Source organism: Dendrobates tinctorius, unplaced genomic scaffold (genome assembly GCF_039654945.1).
Source record: "Dendrobates tinctorius isolate UK_male_01 unplaced genomic scaffold, ASM3965494v1 ptg000161l, whole genome shotgun sequence".
Lineage (NCBI taxonomy): Eukaryota > Metazoa > Chordata > Amphibia > Anura > Dendrobatidae > Dendrobates > Dendrobates tinctorius.
The window spans coordinates 1,544,824-1,570,026 of NW_027361828.1; the positions used below are offsets into that span (position 1 = coordinate 1,544,824).

Below are 25,203 nucleotides of genomic sequence, written 5' to 3' on the forward strand. Positions count from 1 at the left end.
CACATTCATGTCAGAGGGCGCTATGACTTGGTTAGTGTCACTGACAGAGGACCTGGAAGACAGAGCGGCGTGCAGCGGTGGATCGGGGACAGGGGAATGTTGCAGGTGCTGGGGCCCTGAGCCAGCGGTGACACCGGAACCTGGCCCTCATAGCACACCGGTGTCCCCGCCTGCTCAGGACACCGGCACCTGGTCTCCAGTGACGAGAGGTGAGTATGTAATTATTTTTTTATTTGCAACAGTACCAGCATATGGAGCCTATTCTATGGAGGATCTTATGGGGCCATAACCTTTATGGAGCAGCATATGGGGCATATTCTATGGAGCATCTCATGGAGCCATAACCTTTATGGAGCAGCATATGGGGCATATTATTCTATGGAGCATCTAACGGGGCCATTATTAACCTTTGTGCAGCATTATATGGGGTGTATTTTGTATGGAGCATCTTATGGGGCCATCATGAACTGTATAGAGCATTATGTGGGGCTCCTGATTCAATATGGATATTCAAAAACATTTAACCTACTGATGTCTCAATTAATTTTACTTTTATTGGTATCTATTTTTATTTTTTAAATTTTGAAAAGCTGCTGCATTTCCCACCGTAGGCTTATACTCGAGTCAATAAGTTTTCCCAGTTTTTTGTGTCAAAATTAGGGGCCTCGGCTTATACTCGGGTCGGCTTATACTTGAGAATATACGGTAGGTTAAAACCAAAAAATGTTAGTAAAGAGCGGGAAGGGTAGGGACTATTTAATTAAACCGTATTAGAAATACAATTATGTTATTAAAATAGACATTTGGGATAAAAAGCAATATTTGTTTCTGACCACCCAGTAAAGAAAAAAAAATGTCATCAAACGAGGACAACCGTTTTAATCTATTTGAATGGCACCCTAGACCGTGGTTATCTTCTGCAGGGCTATAATGGGGGCTCGTTTTCACATTTTTCCCAATTTTGACGTGAAAAGAAAAACAGCATGTTCTTGTGCAATTTTTCCTGGCATTTTTTTTTCTTTTCTCCAGAAACACTGTTAGCTGATGTCACCTAGAATTTACAGTGACATGATCAGTGCATTCCCACACATCGGTTTCTGCTCTCTTCAGGCAATATTTGTGTTACTTGTGTCTTTCTCCGCACACAACACGCTCCGGGTATGACGTTATTTATGGAGCTTTTCCTCAGAGGCTTGACATGTCAAGAACAGACCAAAAAAAACCAAAAAACAACAACAAAATGTTAACTTTTTCCAAGTGCCAAAAATGGTGGTCTGAGGTAAAACAGAACATTCTAGAAACTTTAATGAACATTTTTTTCAGCAAAAAATAAATTTGCTTAATGAAAAACATCATATGTGCAAGCTGAGCCTAAAGAGAGGTGCATGTAAGAAAACGTGACAGAAACGCAGGAGGGCAGAGCACGGCACACTGGTGCTAGACCGCAGCATGCACCCACAGAAACTGACAGGCTGGAATTGGCCGACTGCCTCTGGGCACGGCACAGACTTGTGTGTGGAGGGGGCGGGAAGTCTCCGCAGACGCTTCATGCTGCTTCTCACAAGCAGGACGCTGAGGAGGACGGCGCTACCTGCTGACCATGAAGTAGGAAACTGACAGCTGGGATCCCACTGCCGCTGCAGACCCTCAGCTCCATGCTGTTTGCAGTCCTTGACAGAAGTTCCCTGAGCTTTCGGCGCCGGAGCAATGTAGCAGTAAGTTACTGTGCAGACTGTGCTGCTCCTTACTGACTGAGTGGTGCACAGTGTGAGCGACATTTGTAGCCTGTGTGAGGAGAGTCGGTGACTGCTGCAGGTCTGTGGTCGTGTAGTCCCCAGTATTTTGCCCTTCCTGACTCCAGTGAGGGTAGCAGTCCTCTGCTTCCCTGTGTATCTGTAGTGTTGTAGTAACAGGGACAAACACTTCATTGTTCTTTAACCATGGCCGGGCCACATTCCCCATTCATGACCAGGCACACTCTATATTATTTTTTTTTATATCATTTTTGCCTTTTCCCCCCTTGATATGTAAGGGCCTAATGTTTGTGACGTTATTAGATTCTGATCTTTTGCTGACTTGGTGGAAAGGTATAAAGGAAAGAAAGGAGGAACTACGTGCCTGTTTTTCACATATTAGTTTACAATCAAAAGGCCATTGAGTTGCAATTCACATTGATTTCCCCATCTCAATTATTTGTCGGACATCAGGTTTTTTTGAGAGCGGAGTAAGGCGAAGTGCACACCAGCCGATAATCTCTCAGCCAAGAGAATCTGGCCGTTTCTGAGTATGAGCACAGCGTGATCACATTCTCTCGGATGGGGAAAAAATGTCTCCATCTTCTCCATTCTGTCAGTCTGTGGAAATCGGACTGCATTCAAATGTCATCCGGGTGCAGTCCGTTGCTTTCCTCGTTGACTTGCGTGGTCAAGTGCCATCAGAATATCGGATTCAACTCTGGCATGTTGAAGTTATTATCCCTGGACCGGTGTGATCCGTTGAAAAAATGTGCACGGACCTAAAGCATAGCATTGGTCGGCGTGCAATCCAATATTTTATTGGATCACCCTCAGACTGAAAATACAGCAATATGAACGAGCCTTTAGAAACTGTTATTTTTCATTTGTTTCACACATTGTGACCCCCCCCCCCATAAAGTTAAAAGACATTTAAATAACCATTTCTCATTATTGCTGATTTCCCCTGTAACCTGTTCTAGCATAGTAGCCCCAGTAATAGGGAAGCCTGCCTGCCTGCGCTGAGAGATGATCTGGGTCTGCTAAGAGTCAGCAGCTGCGGCTCTCCCGGTATGTGGCGACTATATACACAGCGTGTTCAGTACTGTGTATACAGCAATCAGGAAGGCAGAGATGAGAATAATTAATGTCTGCCTTCTCTATAGCTGCCACCCCCTTCTTGTTCTAAAACGTCACAGTTATATGTGGACCAGCCTGATGTTTTCATTTGCTAGGAGGTCTGCCAGTAGTTAACCAGACTGTATATGATGATTAATTCCCAAATTATTAGTGATTTTCTCCCCGCACCCATTTGTTTTTTATTTTAGGCTAAAGCTACATTGTGACTTTGGCCGTAACACAAGTAACACTGGCAAAGTTTGCTAGGTCTCGCTGTGACATCGCAGAGCAATACAAGACAATGGGCAGTGGCAGGTGGGGAGTTTGACTGGGGCTGTACACCTGTCAAACCGTAACGCAGGTGTCCTAAGGCGAGCTCAGGGTGACCAGAAACCTCCCGTGGAGCAGAAGGGCTGATTTAACCCCTTCATCCCCAAGGGTGGTTTGCACGTTCATGACCGGGCCAATTTTTATAATTCTGACCACTGTACCTTTATGAGGTCATAACTCTGGAACGCTTCCATGGATCCAGGTGATTCTGACATTGTTTTCTTGTGACATATTGTACTTCATGTTAGTGGTAAAATTTGATTCAAATAACTTGCGTTTATTTGTGAGAAAAACGGAAATTTGGCGAAAATTTCGCAATTTTCCAACTTTGAATTTTTATGCCCTTAAATCACAGAGATACGGCACACAAAAAACTTGATAACTAACATTTCCCACATGTTTACTTTACATCAGCACAATTTTGGAACCAAAATTTTTTTTTGTTAGGTTAAAAGTTGACCAGTGATTTCCCATTTTTACAACACCATTTTATTTTTAGGACCACATCACATTTGAAGCCACTTTGAGGGGTCTATATGATAGAAAATGCCCAAAAGTGACACCATTCTAAAAACTGCACCCCTTAAGGTGCTCAAAACCACATTCAAGAAGTTTATTAACCCTTTAGGTGCGTCACAGGAATTTTTTTGAATATTTAAAAAAACATGAACATCTAACTTTTTTTCACAAAAAAAATACTTCAGGTTCAATTTTTTTTATTTTACCAAGGGTAACAGGAGAAATTGGACTGCAAAAGTTATTGTGCAATTTGTCCTGAGTACGCTGATACCTTATATGTGGGGGGGAACGACTGTTTCGGAGCATGGCAGAGCTCAGAATGGAAGGAGCGCCGTTTGACTTTTTCAATGCAAAATTGGCTGGAATTCAGATCGGACGCCATGTCACGTTTGGAGAGTCCCTGATGTACCTAAACAGTGGAAACCCCCTACAAGTGACCCCATTTTAGAAACTAGACCCCCCCCCAAGGAACTTATCTAGATATGTGGTGAGAACTTTGAACCTACAAGGGCTTCACAGAAGTTTATAACATACAGCCGTACAATTAAAAAATCATATTTTTTCCACAAAAATGATCTTTTCACCCCAATTTTTATTTTCCCAAGGGTAACAGGACCCTAAAAATTATTGTGCAATTTGTCCTGAGTACGCTGATACCCCACATGTGGGGGTAAACCACTATTTGGGCGCATGGCAGAGCTCGGAAGGGAAGCAGCACCATTTGACGTTTTTGGCTGGAATTGAGATCGGACATCATGTCGCGATTGGAAAACCCCTGATGTACCAAAACAGTGGAAACCCCCCACAAATGACACCATTTTGGAAACTAGACCCCCTAAGGAACTTATCTAGATGTGTGGTGAGAACTTTGAACCCCCCAGTGCTTCACAGAAGTTTATAACGCCCGGGCGTGAAAATAAAAAATTTGTATTTTTTCCACAAACATGATCAATTAGTCCCCAATTTTTTTATTTTCCCAAGGATAACAGGAGAAATTGAACCCCAAAAGTTGTCTAATTTGTCCTGAGTACGCTGACGCCCCATATGTGGGAGAAAACTACTGTATGGACACACGTCGGGGCTCGGAAGGGAAGTAGTGACGTTTTGGAATGCAGACTTTGAGGGAATGTTCTGCGGGTGTCATGTTGCCTTTGGAGAGCCCCTAATGTACCTAAACAGTGGAAACCCCCCACAAATGACCCCATTTTGGAAACGAGACCCCCTAAGGAACTTATCTAGATTTGTGGTGAGCACTTTGAACCCCCAAGGGCTTCACAGAAGTTTATAATGCCCGGGCATGAAAATAAAAAAATCGTATTTTTTCCACAAACATAATCAATTAGTCCCCAATTTTTTCATTTTCCCAAGGGTAACAAAAGAAATTGGACCCCAAAAGTTGTTGACCAATTTGTCCTGAGTACGCTGACACCCCATATGTGGGAGAAAACTACTGTATGGACACACGTCGGGCTCGGAAGGGAAGCAGTGACGTTTTGGAATGCAGACTTTGATGGAATGGTCTGCGGGTGTCATGTGCGTTTGGAGAGCCCCTGATGTACCTAAACTATTGAAACTCCCCACAAGTGACCCCATTTCGGACACTAGACCCCCCACGGAACTTATCTAGATGTGTGGTGAGCACTTTGAACCCCCAAGTGCTTCACAGAAGTTTATAACGCTCGGACGTGAAAATAAAAAAATCATTTTTTTCCACAAAAATGATATTTTTGCCCCCAATTTTTTATTTTCCTAAGGGTAACAGGAGAAATTGAACCCCAAAAATTGTTTTGCAATTTGACCTGAGTAGGCTGATACCCTACATGTGGGGGTAAAACACTGTTTAGGCGCATGGCAGAGCTTGGAAGGGAAGGAGCACCATTTGTCTTTTTCAACTCAGAATTGGCTGGAATTTAGATCAGACGCCATGTTGCATTTGGAGAGCCCCTGATGTGCCCAAACAGTGGAAACCCCCAATTCTAACTCCAACCCGAACCCCAACACACCCCTAGCCCTAACCCTAATGGAAAAATGGAAATAAATACATTATTTTTCCCTAACTAAGGGGGTGATAATGGGGGATTTGATTTACTATTTATGGCGGTTTTTATATTTGGCAGCTGTCGCACGCTAAAAGACGCTTTTTATTGTAAAAATAGTTTTTGCATCACCACATATTGAGAGCTATAATTTTTCCGTATTTTGACCAACCGAGTCATGTGAGGTCTTATTTTTTGCGGGACGAGTTGACGTTTTTATTGGTACCATTTTCGGGCACGTGACATTTTTTGATCGCTTTTTATTCCGATTTTTGGGACGCAGAATGAACAAAAACTAGCGTTTCATGAATTTCTTTTGGGGGGGTGCGTTTACACCGTTCCGCATGCGATAAAATTGATAAAGCGGTTTTATTCTTCTGGTCAGTACGGTTACAGCGATACCTCATTTAGGTCGTTTTTTTATGTTTTGTCGGTTTTATGCAATGAAAACTATTTTATATAAAAAATAATTATTTTTGCATTGCTTTATTCTGCGAGCTATAACTTTTTTATTTTTTCGCTAATGATGCTGTGTGGTGGCTCGTTTTTTGCGGGACAAGATGACGTTTTCAGTGGTACCATGGATATTTATATGCGTCTTTTTGATCACGCGTTATTACACTTTTTGTTTGGCGGTATGATAATAAATCATTATTTTTTGCTTCGTTTTTTATTTTTATTTTTTAAGGGGTTCGCTAAAGAGGTTAACTAATGGGACAGTTTTATAGGGCGGGTCGTTACGGACGCGGCGATACCTAATATGTGTACTTTTATTGTTTTTTTTTTTATTTCCAAAAAGTGGATTTATTTGGGGGAATATTTTTTTTTTTTCTAATTTATTTGGCGATTTTTTTAAAATTTTTTTTTTTTTTTTTTTTTTTAACTTTATTAAATAGTCCCAGGTGGGACATCACTGTCCTGTGACAGATCGCTGATCTGTCACATCACAGATCACTGTGACAGATCAGCAGTCACAGGCAGTGCAGAAGGCTTCCGCATGCCTGCGCTTTGCAGGCACTGAGGAAGCCAGCTTCCTGCAGGCCCCCGAAGGCCCCGTCGCCATCTTGGATTCGGGAAAGGAGCCCCCCGCAGCAGCGCTGCAGATTGCGCTGCCGTGGGGGGCTCAGGGAAGCACGGAGGGAGCCCCCTCCCTGCCGATGCTTCCCTTTAACCCCCGGTACACCACGATCATGTTTGATCGCGGTGTGCAAGGGGTTAACGTGTTGGGGGCGGTCCGTGACCGCCCCTGACACGTACTGCCTGGTGTCAGCTGTGATAATCAGCTGACACCCGGCCGCGATCAGCGGCGCTCACCACGTGGGCGCCGCTGATCGCGGTAGACGTACTATCCCGTCCATCGGCATAGGGGCCCGGGTCCCATGGACGGGATAGTACGTCTGATGTCAGGAAGGGGTTAATGAACCATTTGTAGTTTCACTGTACTGTCCGTGTGTCCTTACACGTGCATGGCTTAATCTTTGAGACAAGCATATCCTCCTGACAGGATCAACCAGGTTACTGCGGCAAGCAATTTGCAAAAAGTCCAACTGCACTGGATTTTTTAAAAGTTTGCTTGGCACGGTTTCAGGACCCCTGCTTGTATTGTGCTACAATGTAGCGACACCTAACAGACTTCGGAAACCTGATTTGTTTTGCGGCTAAGGTCGCTGTGTTGACCTAACCTTAGGCTGGAGTCACTCTAGCGATTTTGAATAGGGTCCGATTTTGATGCAGGAGAGTCGGACAAGTGTAATGCAAGTGTCACATGAGTATCATTTGTTTTTTTGCAAGTAAAATCTGATTTTTCACACCTAGCATCTGTGATTGCTATCCGGCTGCAATGCGATTTTAACAAAGTTTTTACATAGAGAAATTAAGTCATTTACACATCATTTTCAAAGGAAATATTCTTCAAAACGCATGCACGCAAACACCCCCCCCCCGGCAAAAATTAAGGGTGTGTGCACGCTGCGGATTCTGCTGCGGATCTGCAGCGGTTTTGGTCCTGTGCACAGTATTATGGTACTGTGTACAGTACCATAATATCCTATGGAAATCAAAAACCGCAGTGCAGACTGTGCAGATTTTTCTGTGCGGATTTGCTGCGGTTTCTAAACCGCAGAAAGAATTGACATGTCAATTCTTTCTGCGGATTCCACAGCGGTTTACCATCTCCATTGTAGAGATGATAAACCGCAGGCTAATCCGCAGATAAACCGCAGGTCTTTTGACCTGCAGACTTTACAAAATCCGCGCAGCCAAATCCGCAGAGCATTCCGCAGCGTGTGCACGTACCCTTAGAAACCACTGCAAAAATTTTCAGTTTGGCTGGTTTCACACCAGCGTTTTTAGCGCTGCGCTTTGTGGGTGTCCATGCGCATGCGTCCTGCGCCCCTATCTTTAACATGGGGGCGCATGGTCTAGCGTATGCACGCGTTTGTATGCGTTTTCGTGCACATACTTTTTTTTGTAGTGTGCGCCTAGGCGCGCCAGACGCAACCTGTTGCATTTTTGGTCCGTCCTACCTGTCTCAAAAAAACGCTTGCGCACGGAATGCGCAAAAAGAAAAATCACATTACAGTCTATGGGAACGCGCACACCTGCGCTTAAAATCGCATTCGTTTTAAGAGTTAACATGGCTAGAAACTGGTTAAAACGCATGCGCCTAAAAAAGCAAACGCATACAAAACGCATGATGCGTTTTTTGCATGCGAATCTATTACGCACGAAGCGCTAAAAAACGCTAATGTGAAACTAGCCTAAGTCTGATTTTTCTCTTTACAGGTATATTTTTGAGTAAATGTAAATTGCTATGTTATTATATAAACTACTGACATGTCTTCGAATTTCCTAGCACTAAATTTTGTATTTTCAGAAAATGAGAAATGGTCCAAAGACCAAAAAAAATGCAGTGCTTGTAGAACTCAAATAATACGAAAACAAGTTCATAATCATTTAGAAACAACAATACTAATGTTTTAACGCAGGAAGAGTTCAGAAATCAATATTTTGTGGAATAACCATGATTTTTAATCACAGCTTTCATGCGTCTTGGCATGCTTTGCACCAGTGTTTCACACTGCTTTTGGATGACCTTATGCCACTCCTGGTACAAAAATGTAAGCAGTTCTTTTTTGTTTGATGGCTAGTGACTATCCATCTTCCTCTTGATTATATTCCAGAGGTTTTCAATTAGGTTCAGGTATGGAGATTGGGTTGGCCATGACCGGGATTTGATTTGGTAGTTCTTCATCCACACATTGATCGACCTAGCTGTGTGGCGTGGCGCATTGTCCTGCTGGAAAAACCAGTCCTCAGAGTTGGGGAACATTGTCTGAGCAGAAGCAATCATCTGTTTTTTTACAGGATAACTTGTATGCGGCTTGATTCATACGTCCTTTGCAAAGGTTAACCTGCCCAATTCCAGCCTTGCTGAAGCATCCCCAGATCATCACCGATCCTCCACCAAATTTCACAGTGGGTTCAAGACACTGTGCCTAATATGCCTCTCCAGGTCTCTGTCTAACCATTAGAAGACCAGGTGGGCAAAGCTAAAAACTCCAGTCCTCTATGGTTCAATCCTTATGGTCTTTGGCAAACTTCAGCCTGGCTCTCCTTTGCTTCTCATTGATGAAAGGCTTTTTTCTAGCTTTACATGACTTGAGCCTTGCCTCTAGGAGCCTGTTACGAACTGTTCTTGCCATGCACTTGACCCTAGGTGCCCTTTGCCATTCCTTTTATAGGTCACTTGATGTCATCCTGCGGTGGCTGAGTGACTTTCGAATAAAATGATGGTCATCTCGGTCAGTGGAAAAGCATTTTCGCCCTCTGCCGGTCTGTAGCTTTGTTGTCCCCAATGTCTGCTGCTTGAACTTGATGTAATGGAAATGCCATCTTAAAAATTTTAAGGATGGAGGCAACATGACGCTCACTGTATCCCTCTGCTAGTAAAGCCAGAATTGAGCCTTTCCTTTCCTCACTCAAGACTTTTCTTTTGAACTCCTTTGGCATGGTTAAAAGTTTTTTTCTCATTCCAACTACTGTTTGGGATATTACTAGCATTTGTTTTGCCATCCAGCTTGTCCTATTGCAAGAGGATTGTGAACACCACAGCAGGGTTTTTTATACTTTCCTTCTTTAAATAAGATTTGGTTCAGGTGATCACCTAATCAGAAGCACATTAAGTAGAATGAGGTGTACTATGGTTGGAATTCAACTGACACTGGAATGGAATGGCTGTCAGACATGTAGAGAAGCTGATTTTTATAAAACTGTGCAGTGGTCTCTTAATTTTTTCCAGAGCTGTATATATATATATATATATGTGTATACCATATTTTGTAGATTATAAGATGCACCTGTCTTCATAGCCTTTGCTGATTATTAATTATAGGGGGTCCCAACGTCATTCTTTACTTGGGGTCCCCCATTTTAATAGCCAGTAAAGGCTAATTATACAGCTGTGAGCTGGTATTAATAGCCTAGTTATTACCCCCTTCCCAGGCTATAAACATCGACCCCCCCAGCCATCGGCTTTCCCTCTGCTGGTTACGAAATTTGCATAGGAGCAGCACCATTTTTTTCCAAAAAGTAATCTTTAAGCAATTAAATACAAGTACAGTAAGCTGCACACACAGTGCACTTATTGTATTTGTCACAGACATCTGTATATCTACCTATTCCATTTGTATTTACTGTATGTAATCCATCTATTCTATGCTGTCAGCTGCAGTGATTTTACAGTACACGTCTGCTGAATTGCTGGCTTTTCTTCTATCTATGTAATATACAATGGGAGAAATAAGTATTTGATCCCTTGCTGATTTTGTAAGTTTGCCCACTGACAAAGACATGAGCAGTCTATAATTTTAAGCGTAGGTTAATTTTAACATTGAGAGAATATCAAAAATAAAATCCAGAAAAATCACATTGTATAAATGTTATTTGAATTTTGCAGTGATAAATAAGTATTTGATCCCCTACCAACCATTAACAGTTTTGGCTCCTACAGACCAGTTAGACGCTCCTAATCAACTCGTTGCCTGCATTAAAGACAGCTGTCTTACATAGTCACCTTTATGAAAGACTCCTGTCCCCAGACTCAGTCAGACTCTCACCTCTACAACATGGGCAAGACCAAAGAGCTTTATAAGGATGTCAGAGACAAGATCATAGACCTGCACAAAGCTGGAATGTGCTACAAAACCATAAGTAAGATGCTGGGTGAGAAGGAGACAACTGTTGGTGCAATAGTAAGAAAATGGAAGAAATACAAAATGAATGTCAATCAACATCGTTCTGGGGCACCATGCAAAATCTCACCTCGTGGGGTATCCTTGATCATGTGGAAGGTGAGAGATCAGCCTAAAACTACACGGTGGGAACTTGTTAATGATCTCAAGGCAGCTGAAACCACAGTCACCAAGAAAACCATTGCTAACACATTACGCTGTACAGGTTTAAAATCCTGCAGTGACTACAAGGTCCCCCTGCTCAAGAAGGCACATGTGCAGGCCTGTCTGAAGTTTGCCACTGAAGACCTGGATGATTCTGTGAGTGATTGGGAGAAGGTGCTGTGGTCAGATGAGACAAAAATTGAGCTCTTTGGCATTAACTCAACTTGCCTTGTTTGGAGGAAGGGGAATGCTGCCTATGACCCAAAGAACACCGTCCCCACTGTCAAGCATGGAGGTGGAAACATGTGTTGAGGATGTTTCTCTGCTAAGGGCACAGGACTACTTCACTGGATCAATGGGAGAATGAAGCCATGTACCATAAAATCTTGAGTGACTACCTCCTTCCCTCCGCCAGGACATTGAGAATGGGTCATGGCTGGGTCTTCTAGCAAGACAATGACCCAAAACATACAGCCAAGGCAACAAAGGAGTGGCTCAAAAAGAAGCATATTAAGGTCAAGAAGTGGCCTAGCCAATCTCCAGACCTTAATCCCATAGAAAACTTATGGAGGGAGTTGAAGCCCCGAGTTGCCAAGTGACAGCCTCAAAATCATAATGATTTAGAGATGATCTGTAAAGAGGAGTGGACCAACATTCCTCCTGACGTGCGCAAACCTCATCATTAAATACAAAAACCGTCTGACTGCTGTGCTTGCCAACAAGGGTTTTGCTACCAAGTATTAAGCCTTGTCTGCCAGAAGGATGAAAAACTTATTTCTCACTGCAAAATGCAAATAAATGTATATATTTTATACAATGTAATTTTCTGGATTTTATTTTTGATATTTTATCTCTCAATGTTAAAATTATCCTACCGTTAAAATTATAAACTGTTCATGTCTTTGTCTGTGGGCAAACTTGTAAAATCAGCAAGGGATCAAATACTTATTTTTCGGACTGTAAGACGCACATTTTTCCTCTATAATTTATGGGGAAAATAGGGGTGCGTCTTATGGTCGCAATATGCTTACAAAAGCAATGGCGGCGGGGCTCTGTGGTGTGGTGGTGACGGACTGTTATCCGGTGCAAAGGCAGGGGCTCTCTGTGCTCTGTGGGGGATTCCGCCGGCATTTCGTCAAAGCCCAGAGGCCCCCACACATCCGTTGCTGCCGTGTTGCGGTGGTCTCCGGGAACATGGCCACCGGGTTGGGGCGGCGCATGCTCAGATTCAGATCTCATCCTGTGATTTGTATCTGAGCATGCGCCGCCCCCAGCGGCCATGTTCCCGGAGGCCACCGCAATATGGCAGCAACGGATGTGCGGGGGCCTCCGGGCTTTGACAAAATGCCTGCGGAGCCCCCTACAGAGCATAGAGAGCCACTGCACCGGAGCATAGCCGCTGCCCCAGCACACTCCCCCACGGAGCACAGAGAGCCGGCTCCCACTGCATCGGGGCACAGCCCCTGCCCCAGTACAGCCCCCCACGTAGTACAGAGAGCCCCTGCCCCGGACTACAGCCCCTGCCCCATCACAGCACTCCTGCCCCAGCACAGCCCCCATGGAGCACACAGAGCACCACCACCGCACCAGCTTGGGATGGGATTTCCCGGAGGCCACCACACCAGCCTGGACCGCCGAACGACCCCTGTGACCACTCCTGCACCTGTACCGATCCCTTCCCTGGTAAGCTGTTTTCGGACTTTAAGACAGACCCCCATTTGACACACTTTTTTTCCACCATATTTTCCTTCTGAAAATTTGTGGTGCATCTTATAGTCCGAAAAATACGGTATTTCCCTCACTGTGTATGTGTGTGTATATATATATATATATATATATAAGTGTGTGTTACTGACATCTTATAATACTTATGTATGGTATAAGGACTTCAATGGCGTAGGGCAATGACGGCAGAGACACGCTTAGTGAAGCAAGTGATTTATATATAATTGTGCACAATAAACGTGGAAATACGTAACGGGTTCAGAGCACAGACATACAGCAGCACATAGCAAAAGGTTCAGCAAGGATGGTAAGTTATTAAGAGTCACGGAGTACGGAATATAACTGGGTATTGCAGGCAAAGTCCAGAGTATAACAAATGTCCAGCAGGATAGTGTTCAGCGGGCACCGGGTAACAGCTACTAACCAGTATAGCAAACAGAAGTCCAGTTGTAGCGAGCCTCTGGTATGATGAGTCCGGTGGAGATCCAGTAAGGGGACCTTCAGTGGGCACAAACACTAACCGGGTACGGTAGCCAGAAGTCCAGCGGTATCCAGAGGTCCAGAGAGGTGAAGTTTCAAGCAGGAAGCAGGGTTGTTCCAGAGTCACAAGATCTGGGAGAGTGGCAGGGCAGGAGCACACCAGGAATCAATATACTCAAGCGATTTGCTTGTGCTTAGGGGCGGGTTTTTATGCAGCTGGGGAGGAAGTGATGTAAACGAAAACTCCATCTTAACTAAGGGCAGCTAAGAGGAAGTGATGCGACAGGACCGAAAACTCCATCTTAACCAAGGGCAAAAGTGCATTCAAAACAGACCGGAAAGTCCTAGGATCCTGACAGTACATCCCTCCCAAAAAAACGGCCTCAGGACGGAACAGGACCGGGCTTGTCCGGGTACCTCCGATGGAACTGAGCAATCTTCCTAGATGCGTTGATGTTGTCAACGGGTTCCCAGGAGTCGTCCTCGGGTGAATAGCCTTGCCAGCGAACCAGGTATTGCAGCCGTCGCCGATGGAGACGGGAGTCGAGAATGGCCTCAACGACAAATTCTTCTTGGCCATCTACCATCACCGGGGGAGGAGGTGGTACAACACGTCCCTGAAAGGTATTAGGAGTTACCGGTTTGAGCAGAGAAACATGAAAGACCGGGTGTACCTTCATAGTCCGTGGTAACTTCAGCCGACAGGCCACGGAGTTCACAATCCCGGAGATCCTGAATGGGCCGATGTATTTTTGCCCCAGCTTCTGTGAAGGGACACCAAGCTTCAGGTTTTTGGTGGACAACCAAACAGAGTCCCCTACCTGGTACGAGGGTGCCGGTCGCCTATGAGCGTCTGCCAAGTCCTTGTAACGTCGCTGAGCAGTTGTCAAGGTGTCTTTCAGGACCTCCTGAACTCGTTGCAACTCCGTCACCCTGTCTCCTACCGCGGGTACAGGGACTGCGACCGGTGACCTAGGCAGAATACTTGGATGGTAACCCAGGTTTGCAAAAAAGGGTGTTACCTTCGTGGAACTACTCTGGGTGTTGTTGTAGGAGAATTCTGCCAGAGGAAGGAGCTTCACCCAGTCGTGCTGTAGATGGCTCACGTAACATCTCAGGTATTGTTCCAGGGTCTGGTTGGTCCGTTCCGTCTGTCCATTCGTCTGAGGATGGTAGGCAGAAGATAGACACACATTAATTTGGAGTGCAGAACAAAACCCCTTCCAGAACATAGAGGTGAATTGAACACCTCGGTCAGAGATGATCTGATCCGGGACCCCGTGTAAACGAAATAAGTTCCGTACTACCAGGTCAACAGTCTCTGCGGCCGAGGGGAGGCCAGTACAGGGGATGAAATGGGCGGCTTTGGTCAACCGGTCTACCACTACAAGGATAGTAGTGCTGCCACTTGATGGAGGCAGATCCACAATAAAATCCATGGAGATAGACCCCCAGGGGTGAGACGGCACGGGTAAAGGCTGGAGGAGGCCTGTAGGAGCCATACGAGGGACCTTGCACCGGGCACAGATCACACATGATGTGACGTAGTCTTTCACGTCTTTCATACAGGTAGGCCACCAGAAGAACCGGGTCAAGAACTCCTGAGTTTTTTGTACCCCCCTATGTCCTGCCACCATGGAGTCATGAACCAATTTAAGGACTCGAAGTCTTACAGCCTCCGGGACATACAGGCGATGTTCTCGTAACCACACACCATTCCGAAGAACAAGTGCCACGTCGCTCGGGGGGGCAGCAAGGAATACATCACCATCATAGGCCTGCTTGATGTCCTTCCATAAGTCCTGGTCCTGGATCACTCCGATGAAGTTGGAATCAGACAACACGGTTTGAGATGATGATGAAGGCACAGGGTCCGAGGTGTGGAGACGGGATAAGGCATCAGCCTTTCCGTTACGGGAACCTGGTCGATATGTGACTAAGAAAAAGGCTCCACCTGGCTTGCCGTGGGGACAGACATCTGGCAGATTTCAGAAATTCCAGGTTGCGGTGATCTGTGAGTACCACCACTTGTTGTGCCACTCCCTGTAAGTGGTGCCGCCATTCTTTGAAAGCAGACACGATCGCCAGCAACTCCTTGTCTGCAACATCATAATTTCTCTCCGCTGGGGACAACCGTCGAGAAAAGAAAGCACATGGGTGCAGTAAAGCTTTGTCCCCAGTTCTCTGGGACAGAACTGCTCCCAGAGCATAATCAGAGGCATCGACTTCTACAAGGAACGGAAGTGAGGGGTCTGGGTGAATCAGAATTGGTGCTGATGTAAAACAAACCTTGAGATGGTCAAAAGCCTCCTGAGCCTGGACGGACCACACAAACCTCTGACCCTTCTTGGTTAATGCGGTAATAGGGCGGACAATTTCTGAGAAATTACGGATGAAACGCCTGTAGAAGTTGGCAAATCCGACGAATCGTTGCACCTCTTTGATGGTACCCGGTACCGGCCATTCCAGTATTGCTTTTATCTTGCTGGTTTCCATATTTAGACCCTGTGGAGAAATGACATACCCTAGAAATTGAATATTAGTACAATGAAATTCACATTTCTCAAGCTTGATGTACAGGCGGTTATCACGTAGGCGAGCAAGGACCGTTTTGACATGCTCTTGATGATCCTGTAAAGAATTAGAATAAATCAAAATATCGTCCAGATAGATGACCATGAACTGGTCCATAATGTCCCTGAATATATCGTTCACCAAGTGTTGGAATGTTGCGGGGGCGTTGCAAAGGCCGAAGGGCATGACTAAATACTCAAAATGTCCGTATCTACACCTGAATGCTGTCTTCCATTCGTCCCCTGGACGGATACGGAGCAGGTTATACGCCCCTCGGAGATCTAACTTGGTGAAAATTGTAGCCTGTTGGACCCTTTCTAATAATTCGGGGATCAGGGGCAATGGGTACCGGTTCCGGATGGTGATCTTGTTGAGCTCCCGGTAATCTATGCAAGGGCGCAGAGTTCCTTCCTTCTTCTTTACAAAGAAGATGGGTGCCCCTGCGGGTGAGGTAGAGCGACGAATGAAACCCTTGGCAAGATTCTCATCAATATATTCTTTTAGGGCGTGTAGTTCAGGGGCCGCCAACGGGTAAACATGTCCAAACGGTATCTCCGCTCCGGGTAATAAGTCTATAGGACAATCGTAAGGTCTATGTGGGGGGAGCTGATCAGCATTCTGTTTATTGCAGATGTCAAGAAAGTCATGATAGACCGGGGGCAGAACGGGTACCTGTACATTGTCCTCCATAGCATGCGTTGTTGGAGCCGGTTCAGTTGGTTTTACGGCAGGAGCAGTCTGGGAAGGGAAGGAAATCTCTTTTGTCTCCCAGTTGATTACTGGATTGGTAGCCCGAAGCCAGGGGATTCCTAAAATGACTGGAAAATGTGGAGATGAAATTAACATAAAGACAAGGGTCTGCTGCTGATCTGGTTTGATTATACATTCGAGGGGTACAGTCTCTTTATCCACGGGTCCGGAAGTCAATGGGGACCCGTCCACGGTTTCCATGGTAACTGGTGATGCTCTCTGTTGAGACGGGATACCGTGTTTCCTAGCAAAAGAGAGATCCATGAAATTCCCCCCAGCCCCAGAGTCAATCATTGCAGCCGTAGGAATTAGCTGTTTCTTCCATTTTATTTGTATAGGGAGTGAGCAGTGGGTGGATCTCCCTTCAGAGTCCTTAGCTGCAGTGGATAGTACTGTGGAGGGAAATACCGCATCCAGGTGGGAACTAGCTTCGGATTCTATGTCGGTATTATCATATTCGGCTACAGCCGCCAAGATCTTATTGGAATGATTAGGACGCCTTGGACAGTCAATAAGGAAATGGTCTGATTTGCCGCAATAAAAACATAGCCGTTCACGGAGCTGATGTTCGCGGCGTTCCTGGTTCTCTCGGTTTTGTACAGAGTCCACTTGCATGGGAACCTCCGCAGGCTCTCGTGGTGTCTTAGGAACAGGTTCCCTGGTAGGTGACGGAAAGTCAGGTACCCGGTTAAGTGCTGCCCATCTTTCCTGTCTGCGCTCTGTTAAACGGGTATCAATGCGCACACAGTGTTGAAGGAACAGGTCAAGATCATCGGGTGATTCGGCACGGGCTAACTCGTCCTTGATGGCACCGGACAGTCCCTTTTTAAATACCGACAACAACGCATTGTTACCCCAGTCAGTGTCCACCACCAGTCTTTTGAAGTCGGTGACATATTCAATCACAGGCCGCTTGCCTTGCCGTAAAGAAAGGAGAGCCGTTTCAGCAGTATTACGGCGGTTCGGATCGTTGAACATCAGTGCCATAGCTGTTAGAAAATCCTCTAAGCAGTTCAACCGCACGTCCCTAGTCTCAATCATCGGGTTATCCCAGGCCAGGGCACGTGAAGTCAGCATCATGATTATGCATAATTCTTTAGATCGATCCGATCGGTAATAGTCAGTATTCACATCAAAGAATAGCATGCACTGATTAATGAAGCCACGGAACTGACTGCGCTCACCATTAAAGCGGAAGGGAGGTAATTTAGGCATACTGGGAGCAAATCCGGGCGAGGTACGGTCGGCCACCTGAGCCTCCACCTTGCCTTGTAGCTCCTGCATAGCTGTACCCAGGAACTGGTGGTTATGATTCAGCCGTCCCTCGATATCTCCAAGCCTGGCGTGCACAGCATCCATGTCCTGCTGTAAGGAGTGGATCATGGAGTATAGCTGATCTAATCGTGCCTCTGACATTGCCCCAGCAAAGTCCTCTAAAAAGGGCTTGAGTATAATATAATACTTATGTATGGTATAAGGACTTCAATGGCGTAGGGCAATGACGGCAGAGACACGCTTAGTGAAGCAAGTGATTTATATATAATTGTGCACAATAAACGTGGAAATACGTAACGGGTTCAGAGCACAGACTTACAGCAGCACATAGCAAAAGGTTCAGCAAGGATGGTAAGTTATTAAGAGTCACTGAGTACGGAATATAACTGGGTATTGCAGGCAAAGTCCAGAGTATAACAAATGTCCAGCAGGATAATGTTCAGCGGGCACCGGGTAACAGCTACTAACCAGTATAGCAAACAGAAGTCCAGTTGTAGCGAGCCTCTGGTATGATGAGTCCGGTGGAGATCCAGTACGGGGACCTTCAGTGGGCACAAACAATAACCGGGTACGGTAGCCAGAAGTCCAGCGGTATCCAGAGGTCCAGAGAGGTGAAGTTTCAAGCAGGAAGCAGGGTTGTTCCAGAGTCACAAGATCTGGGAGAGTGGCAGGGCAGGAGCACACCAGGAATCAATATACTCAAACGATTTGCTTGTGCTTAGGGGCGGGTTTTTATGCAGCTGGAGAGGAAGTGATATAAACGAAAACTCCATCTTAACTAAGGGCAGCTAAGAGGAAGTGATGCGACAGGACCGAAAACTCCATCTTAACCAAGGGCAAAAGTTCATTCAAAACAGACCGGAAAGTCGTAGGATCCTGACACATCTATATATCTATCTATTCTATATTTATTTACTGTATGTAATCCATCTATTTTATTCTGTCGACTCCTACTGTGATTTTACAGTACACGGTAAATGAATTGCCGGCTTTTCTTGTATCTATTTATCTGTGTAATATAAATACATACAGTCATATGTAAAAGTTTGGGCACCCCTATTAATGTTAACCTTTTTTCTTTATAACAATTTTGGTTTTTCAACAGCTATTTCAGTTTCATATATCTAATAACTGATGGACTCAGTTATATTTCTGGATTCAAATGAGGTTTATTGTACTAACAGAAAATGTGCAATCTGCATTTAAACAAAATTTGACCGGTGCAAAAGTATGGGCACCCTTATCATTTTCTTGATTTGAACACTCCTAACTACTTTTTACTGACTTCCTGGAGCACTAAATTGGTTTTGTAACCTCATTGAGCTTTGAACTTCATAGCCAGGTGTATCAAATCATGAGAAAAGGTATTTAAGGTGGCCACTTGTAAGTAGTTCTCCTATTTGATTCTCCTATGAAGAGTGGCATCATGGGCTCCTCAAAACAACTCTCAAATGATCTGAAAACAAAGATTATTCAACATAGCTTTTCAGGGGAAGGATACAAAAAGTTGTCTCAGAGATTTAACCTGTCAGTTTCCACTGTGAGGAACATAGTAAGGAAATTGAAGAACACAGGTACAGTTCTTGTTAAGCCCAGAAGTGGCAGGCCAAGAAAAATATCCGAAAGGCACAGAAGAACAATGGTGAGAACAGTCAAGCACAATCCGCAGAAAACCTCCAAAGACCTGCAGCATCATCTTGCTGCAGATGGTGTCACTGTGCATCGGTCAACAATACAGCGCACTTTGCACAAGGAGAAGCTGTATGGGAGAGTGATGCGAAAGAAGCCGTTTCTGCAAGCACGCCACAATCAGAGTCGCCTGAGGTATGCAAAAGCACATTTGGACAAGCCAGTTACATTTTGGAAGTAGGTCCTGTGGACTGATGAAACAAAGATTGAGTTGTTTGGTCATACAAAAAGGCGTTATGTATGGAGGCTAAAAAACACAGCATTCCAAGAAAAACACTTGCTACCCACAGTAAAATTTGGTGGAGGTTCCATCATGCTTTGGGGCTGTGTGGCCAATGCCGGCACCGGGAATCTTGTTAAAGTTGAGGGTCGCATGGATTCAACTCAGCATCAGCAGATTCTTGACAATAATGTGCAAGAATCAGTGACAAAGTTGAAGTTACGCAGGGGATGGATATTTCAGCAAGGCAATGATCCAAAACACTGCTACAAATCTATTCAGGCATTCATGCAGAGGAACAATTACAATGTTCTGGAATGGCCATCCCAGTCCCCAGACCTGAATATGCTGTCCATGCTCGGCGACCATCAAACTTAACTGAACTGGATTTGTTTTGTAAACAGGAATGGTCACAAATACCTTCATCCAGGAACTCATTAATAGCTACAGGAAGCGACTAGAGGCTGTTATTTTTGCAAAAGGAGGATCTACGAAATATTAATGTCACTTTTATGTTGAGGTATCCATACTTTTGCACCAGTCAAATTTTGTTTAAATGCAGATTGCACATTTTCTGTTAGTACAATAAACCTCATTTGAATCCAGAAATATAACTGAGGCCATCAGTTATTAGATATATGAAACTGAAATAGCTGTTGCAAAAAACAAAATTGTTATAAAGAAAAAAGGTTAACATTAATAGGGGTGCCCAAACTTTAACATATGACTGTAATATGTGTGTGTCACTGACATCTATATACAGTGCCTTGCAAAAGTATTCGGCCACCTGGAACTTTTCAACTTTTTCCCACATTTCATGCTTCAAACATAAAGATAACAAATGTAAATTTTTGGTGAAAACAAGTGGACCACAATTGTGAAGTTGAACGAAATTTATTGGTTATTTTAAATTTTTGTGGAAATTCAAAAACTGAAAAGTGGGGCGTGCAATATTACTCGGCCCCTTTAACTTATTACTTTGTTGCGCCACCTTTTGCTGTGATTACAGCTGCAAGTCGCTTGGGGAATGTCTCTCAGTTTTGTACATCGAGAGACTGAAATTCTTGCCCATTCTTCCTTGGCAAACAGCTCAAGCTCAGTGAGGTTGGATGGAGATCGCTTGTGAACAGCAGTTTTCAGCTCTTTAAACAGATTCTCGATTGGATTCAGGTCTGGACTTTGACTTGACCATTCTAACATCTGGATATGTTTGTGAACCATTCCATTGTAGATTTTGCTTTATATTTGGGATCTTGTTGGAAGACAAATCTCCGTCCCAGTCTCAGGTCTTTTGCAGACTCCAACATGTTTTCTTCAAGAATGGTCCTATGTTTGGCTCCATTCATATTCCCATCAATTTTAGCCATCTTCCCTCTCCCTCTGAAGAAAAGCAGGCCCAAACCATTATGCTGCCACCACCATGTTTGACAGTGGGGATGGTGTGTTCAGGGTGATGAGCTGTGTTGTCTTTACGCCAAACATATCGTTTGGCATTGTTGCCAAAAAGTTCGATTTTGGTTTCATCTGACCAGAGCAGTTTGGTGTGTCTCCCAGGTGGCTTGTTGCAAACTTTAAACAACACTTTTTATGGATATCTTTGAGAAATGGCTTTCTTCTTGCCACTCTTCCATAAAGGCCAGAATTGTGCAGTGTATGACTGATTGTTGTCCTATGGACAGACTCAGCTGTAGATCTCTGCAGTTCATCCAGAGTGATCACGGGCCTCTTGGCTGCATCTCTGATCAGCCTTCTCCTTGTTTGAGATGAAAGTCTAGCAGGACGGCCGGGTCTTGGTAGGTTTGCAGGGGTATGATGCTCCTCCCATTTCAATATGATCGCTTGCACAGTGCTGCTTGGGATGTTTTAAAGTTTTAGAAATCATTTTGCATCCAAATCTGGCTTTATTCTTCTCCACAACATTATTACGGACCTGCCTGTTGTGTTCCTTGGTCTTAATGATGCTCTCTGTGCTTCAAACAGAATCCTGAGACTCTTACAGAGCAGGTGCATTTATACAGAGACTTAATTACACACAGGTGGATATTTATCATCATTAGTTATTTAGGACAACATTGGATCATTCAGAGATCCACAATGAACTTCTGGAGAGAGTTTGCTGCACTGAAAGTAAAGGGGCCGAATAATATTGCACGCCCCACTTTTCAGTTTTTGAATTTCCACAAAAATTTAAAATAAGCAATAAATTTCGTTCAACTTCACAATTGTGTCCCACTTGTTGTTGATTCTTCACCAAAAATTTACATTTGGTATCTTTATGTTTGAAGCCTGATATGTGGGAAAAGGTTGAAAAGTTCCAGGGGGCCGAATAGCTTCGCAAAGCACTATATCTATGCATTCTATGTGTATATATCTATTCTGTCTATTCTATTGTAACCTGTCAGTGTGATTTTACTGTACGCGGCACATGAATTGCCAGCTTTTCAAATGCGGTTAGTGTATAAAAATCTGAATGTGTTAGGTTTTTTTTTCCTCACACCCATTGACTTCTATTGAGGGGATGCAATCTGATTTCCGATTACAATCTCAGCATGCTGCGACTTTTTTCCAATTCGATCGTGATCTGATCAGAGTTGGGGAAAAAAAAACGCAGATGAACACACAATGATAGAATAACATTGGTCTGAATTCAATCCAATTTATTTATTTGATTGCATTTGTCCGATTTTAGTGCAAGCGGGAATGAGTCCTCAGAGCAGCAGCAAAACTAATGACAACTCCTAATTCTCATCAATACGTCGCAATGCTGTGTGGATGATAAATTGATTTGCGGCTCCCATTTTTTTCAGTCTGCAGTATGTCAGTTTCTGTTGTAGATAAACTGCAGCTATATTGAGGAGCTTCTTTACAGAGTTCAAAGGAGAAGTCAGAATTAGCTGCAAATCATTTTTTTTAATTTAACAGTTAGGCTACATTTCCACGCTGAGCTTTTGATGTTGCAGATTTTCTGCACCTATTAATTAAAATAGGTTACTTGCAATTTTTCAAAAATATGCAGCATAAAAAACTCACCAAAAACTCATTGTGGCAACGTAGCCTTAAGAAAAAAAAGTCCTAAAGCCACACAAACTGCAAAATCTTGATACACCTACTATCCTTTTGTGATGTTTTGTATGGATTTGCAAATTTCCCTGCCGATACTTGTGAATATGCTATGATTGACATATTGGGTCACGGTCATATTTACTTAGACTTCAAAGTCCCGCCCATGTGCCCTGCACTCTTTCTACAATCTGTACCATTTCCTTCTTTCTATGGTCCTTATATTCAGGGTTCTTATGTGCCTGAGCACAAGAACGATGTATACACGGACCGTAGAAAAAAGGAAGAGGTACAGATTGTCGAGTGAGTGCATGATGCATGCGTGGGATTCAGGCACCACAACTGCACGTCACAGGTCAGTGTGACGGGCATGGGAGGGGGTGATAGTATAATGAGAGGAGGCATGGATTTCTCACAGGCATCACAGGCTCCGAAAGCCTGGAAGAAATCATTACCATAAAGAAATAGAAGTCTATTTCTCCACATCTAGACACCAACTATGAGGCATACAGGTAAGACTAGATTAACATTTCTACTACTGTATGCCCATAGTAATAGCTGAAAAGTGTCCCACAGGGTGACAGATTCCCTTTAACACAAACTGTTTCTTTCAGTGTGTCTACTACGGCTTGTGTTTTTGACGCATTTTTGTGTGTTTTCTTGTGTGGACAAAATGCTAAGTTTTAGGCTCTAAATTCCCATGCAGATGTAGTGAGTCTTTTGATTTTTCCGATTTTGTGCATCTAGTAGGTAACTTTTTTACACGTGTTTTTATCTCATTTTTACTTCATTTTTTGGCTCTTTTTGATATATTTTAAATAAACCTGATTTGTTTTGGATACTTTCTGGCATTTGGCTTTGACCACACTTTATTGATAGTGATATGTGGTTTTAGTGCATTTGTGCAGCAGAAACTTGACATACCCGCAAGACAAAGGGACATCACAGGTCAATTTACTCAGCATAAAAAGCACACTGGGCATCAGATTTCTATACATCCCATCCATTTTGCTAGAACTGTAAGATGCTACATTTTTTGCTGAATGAGAAAACACCGCTTCCAAAACTCACCAAAAACTCATTGTGGGAACTCAACCTTAAAGGGGTAAGATCCTATCACAATATATCATAGTATTCCCAATTGCTTGGATGATAAGTACCAATACAAGTCTATGGGTTTATGAAAATCACGGATAGCACAGGAGTCATCAGTCCATAAATTGTTGTCCATGATTAAAATTATGATGTATAGGATAAGCTTTGTAGTTTATCCATTACTGACCAAACACTGATGACATACGGATCCAAAACGCAGATGGCACCCATACCATTTTTTGGTTACGTGAAAAACACTGAAGACTGAAACAAACACTCATGTCTGAATGAGGCCTGAATGAATGTTTGTGTTATAGTAAACAAATATACCGCCGGTACAGTCTGTAACAGTGTTGCGGGTTCATGCTGTCAGATGTCAGAGTGATCCCCGATGCCCTCATCTCCTAGAGATAATGTAAAATAATAAACCAACATATATTCACATGTCCGCAGTAGTCCACAAAATCCCGACTGTACTATGGCGATCTCACGTATAGAACAGTCACATCGGGAGATGTGACTGCTTTACCCGGCCGCTGGCGATACGCTCCTGTCAGTGTATCACTGAGCTGCTGTGAGAGTTCACCAGAGTTCATCAGCTATGGTGCTCTCACGGCACCGCTGCATGAAAACTTTCTCACGCAGCAGTAGTGTCGTAAGGAAGATCACCTGAGCTGATCAGCTGATGAACATCATTGAACTTTCTCACTGCAGCTCAGTGATACACTGCGGGAGTGATTTTCTCCTCTCAGTGTATCGCAGCCTGTCTTTGAGCGCAGCCGCATCAATGACTGCTTTCAAAGTCATGAGGATCATCGTGAGACATTATGGATTACCTTCTCTGCGGACAGTTGAGGAATATTGTGGTTTATTTTTGTTGCAGGAGACGTTGGCTTCGGTGGATTAAGCTTTTCCGTGAGTATGGTTTCATTAAGATTCATTAAAAGAGTCTGTCATTATTTCAAATAAAGAACTTTACTCTGGGTGTCAGTGTTTTTATACAATATCACTAGTGGGTTACTAATGGAGAGGTGTCTTAACCCCTTAACGACCAAGCCGTTTTGTAGGGTAAAGACCAGGTGTTAATTTTGAAATCGGACCACTGTCACTTTATGTGGTTATAACTCTGGAACGCTTCAACGTATCCCACTGATTCTGAGAATGTTTTTTCGTGACATATTGTACTTCATGTTAGTGGTAAA

The 25,203-nt window shown here is 44.0% G+C and overlaps 1 protein-coding gene across 3 annotated transcripts in view; it reads left to right on the forward strand.

Moving 5' to 3' along the window:
• Positions 1-1,473: 1,473 nt before the first annotated feature.
• IL15 (interleukin 15) overlaps positions 1,474-25,203 on the forward strand; it is a 105,304-nt gene continuing 81,574 nt past the window's right edge. Inside the window, exon 1 of one of the 3 annotated variants that reach the window (XM_073549776.1) lies at positions 1,474-1,715. The gene's annotated coding sequence lies outside the window, so the exon portion shown is untranslated. The remainder of the gene's footprint in view (positions 1,716-25,203) is intronic. The other 2 variants (XM_073549775.1, XM_073549774.1) reach the window with 2 other exon arrangements.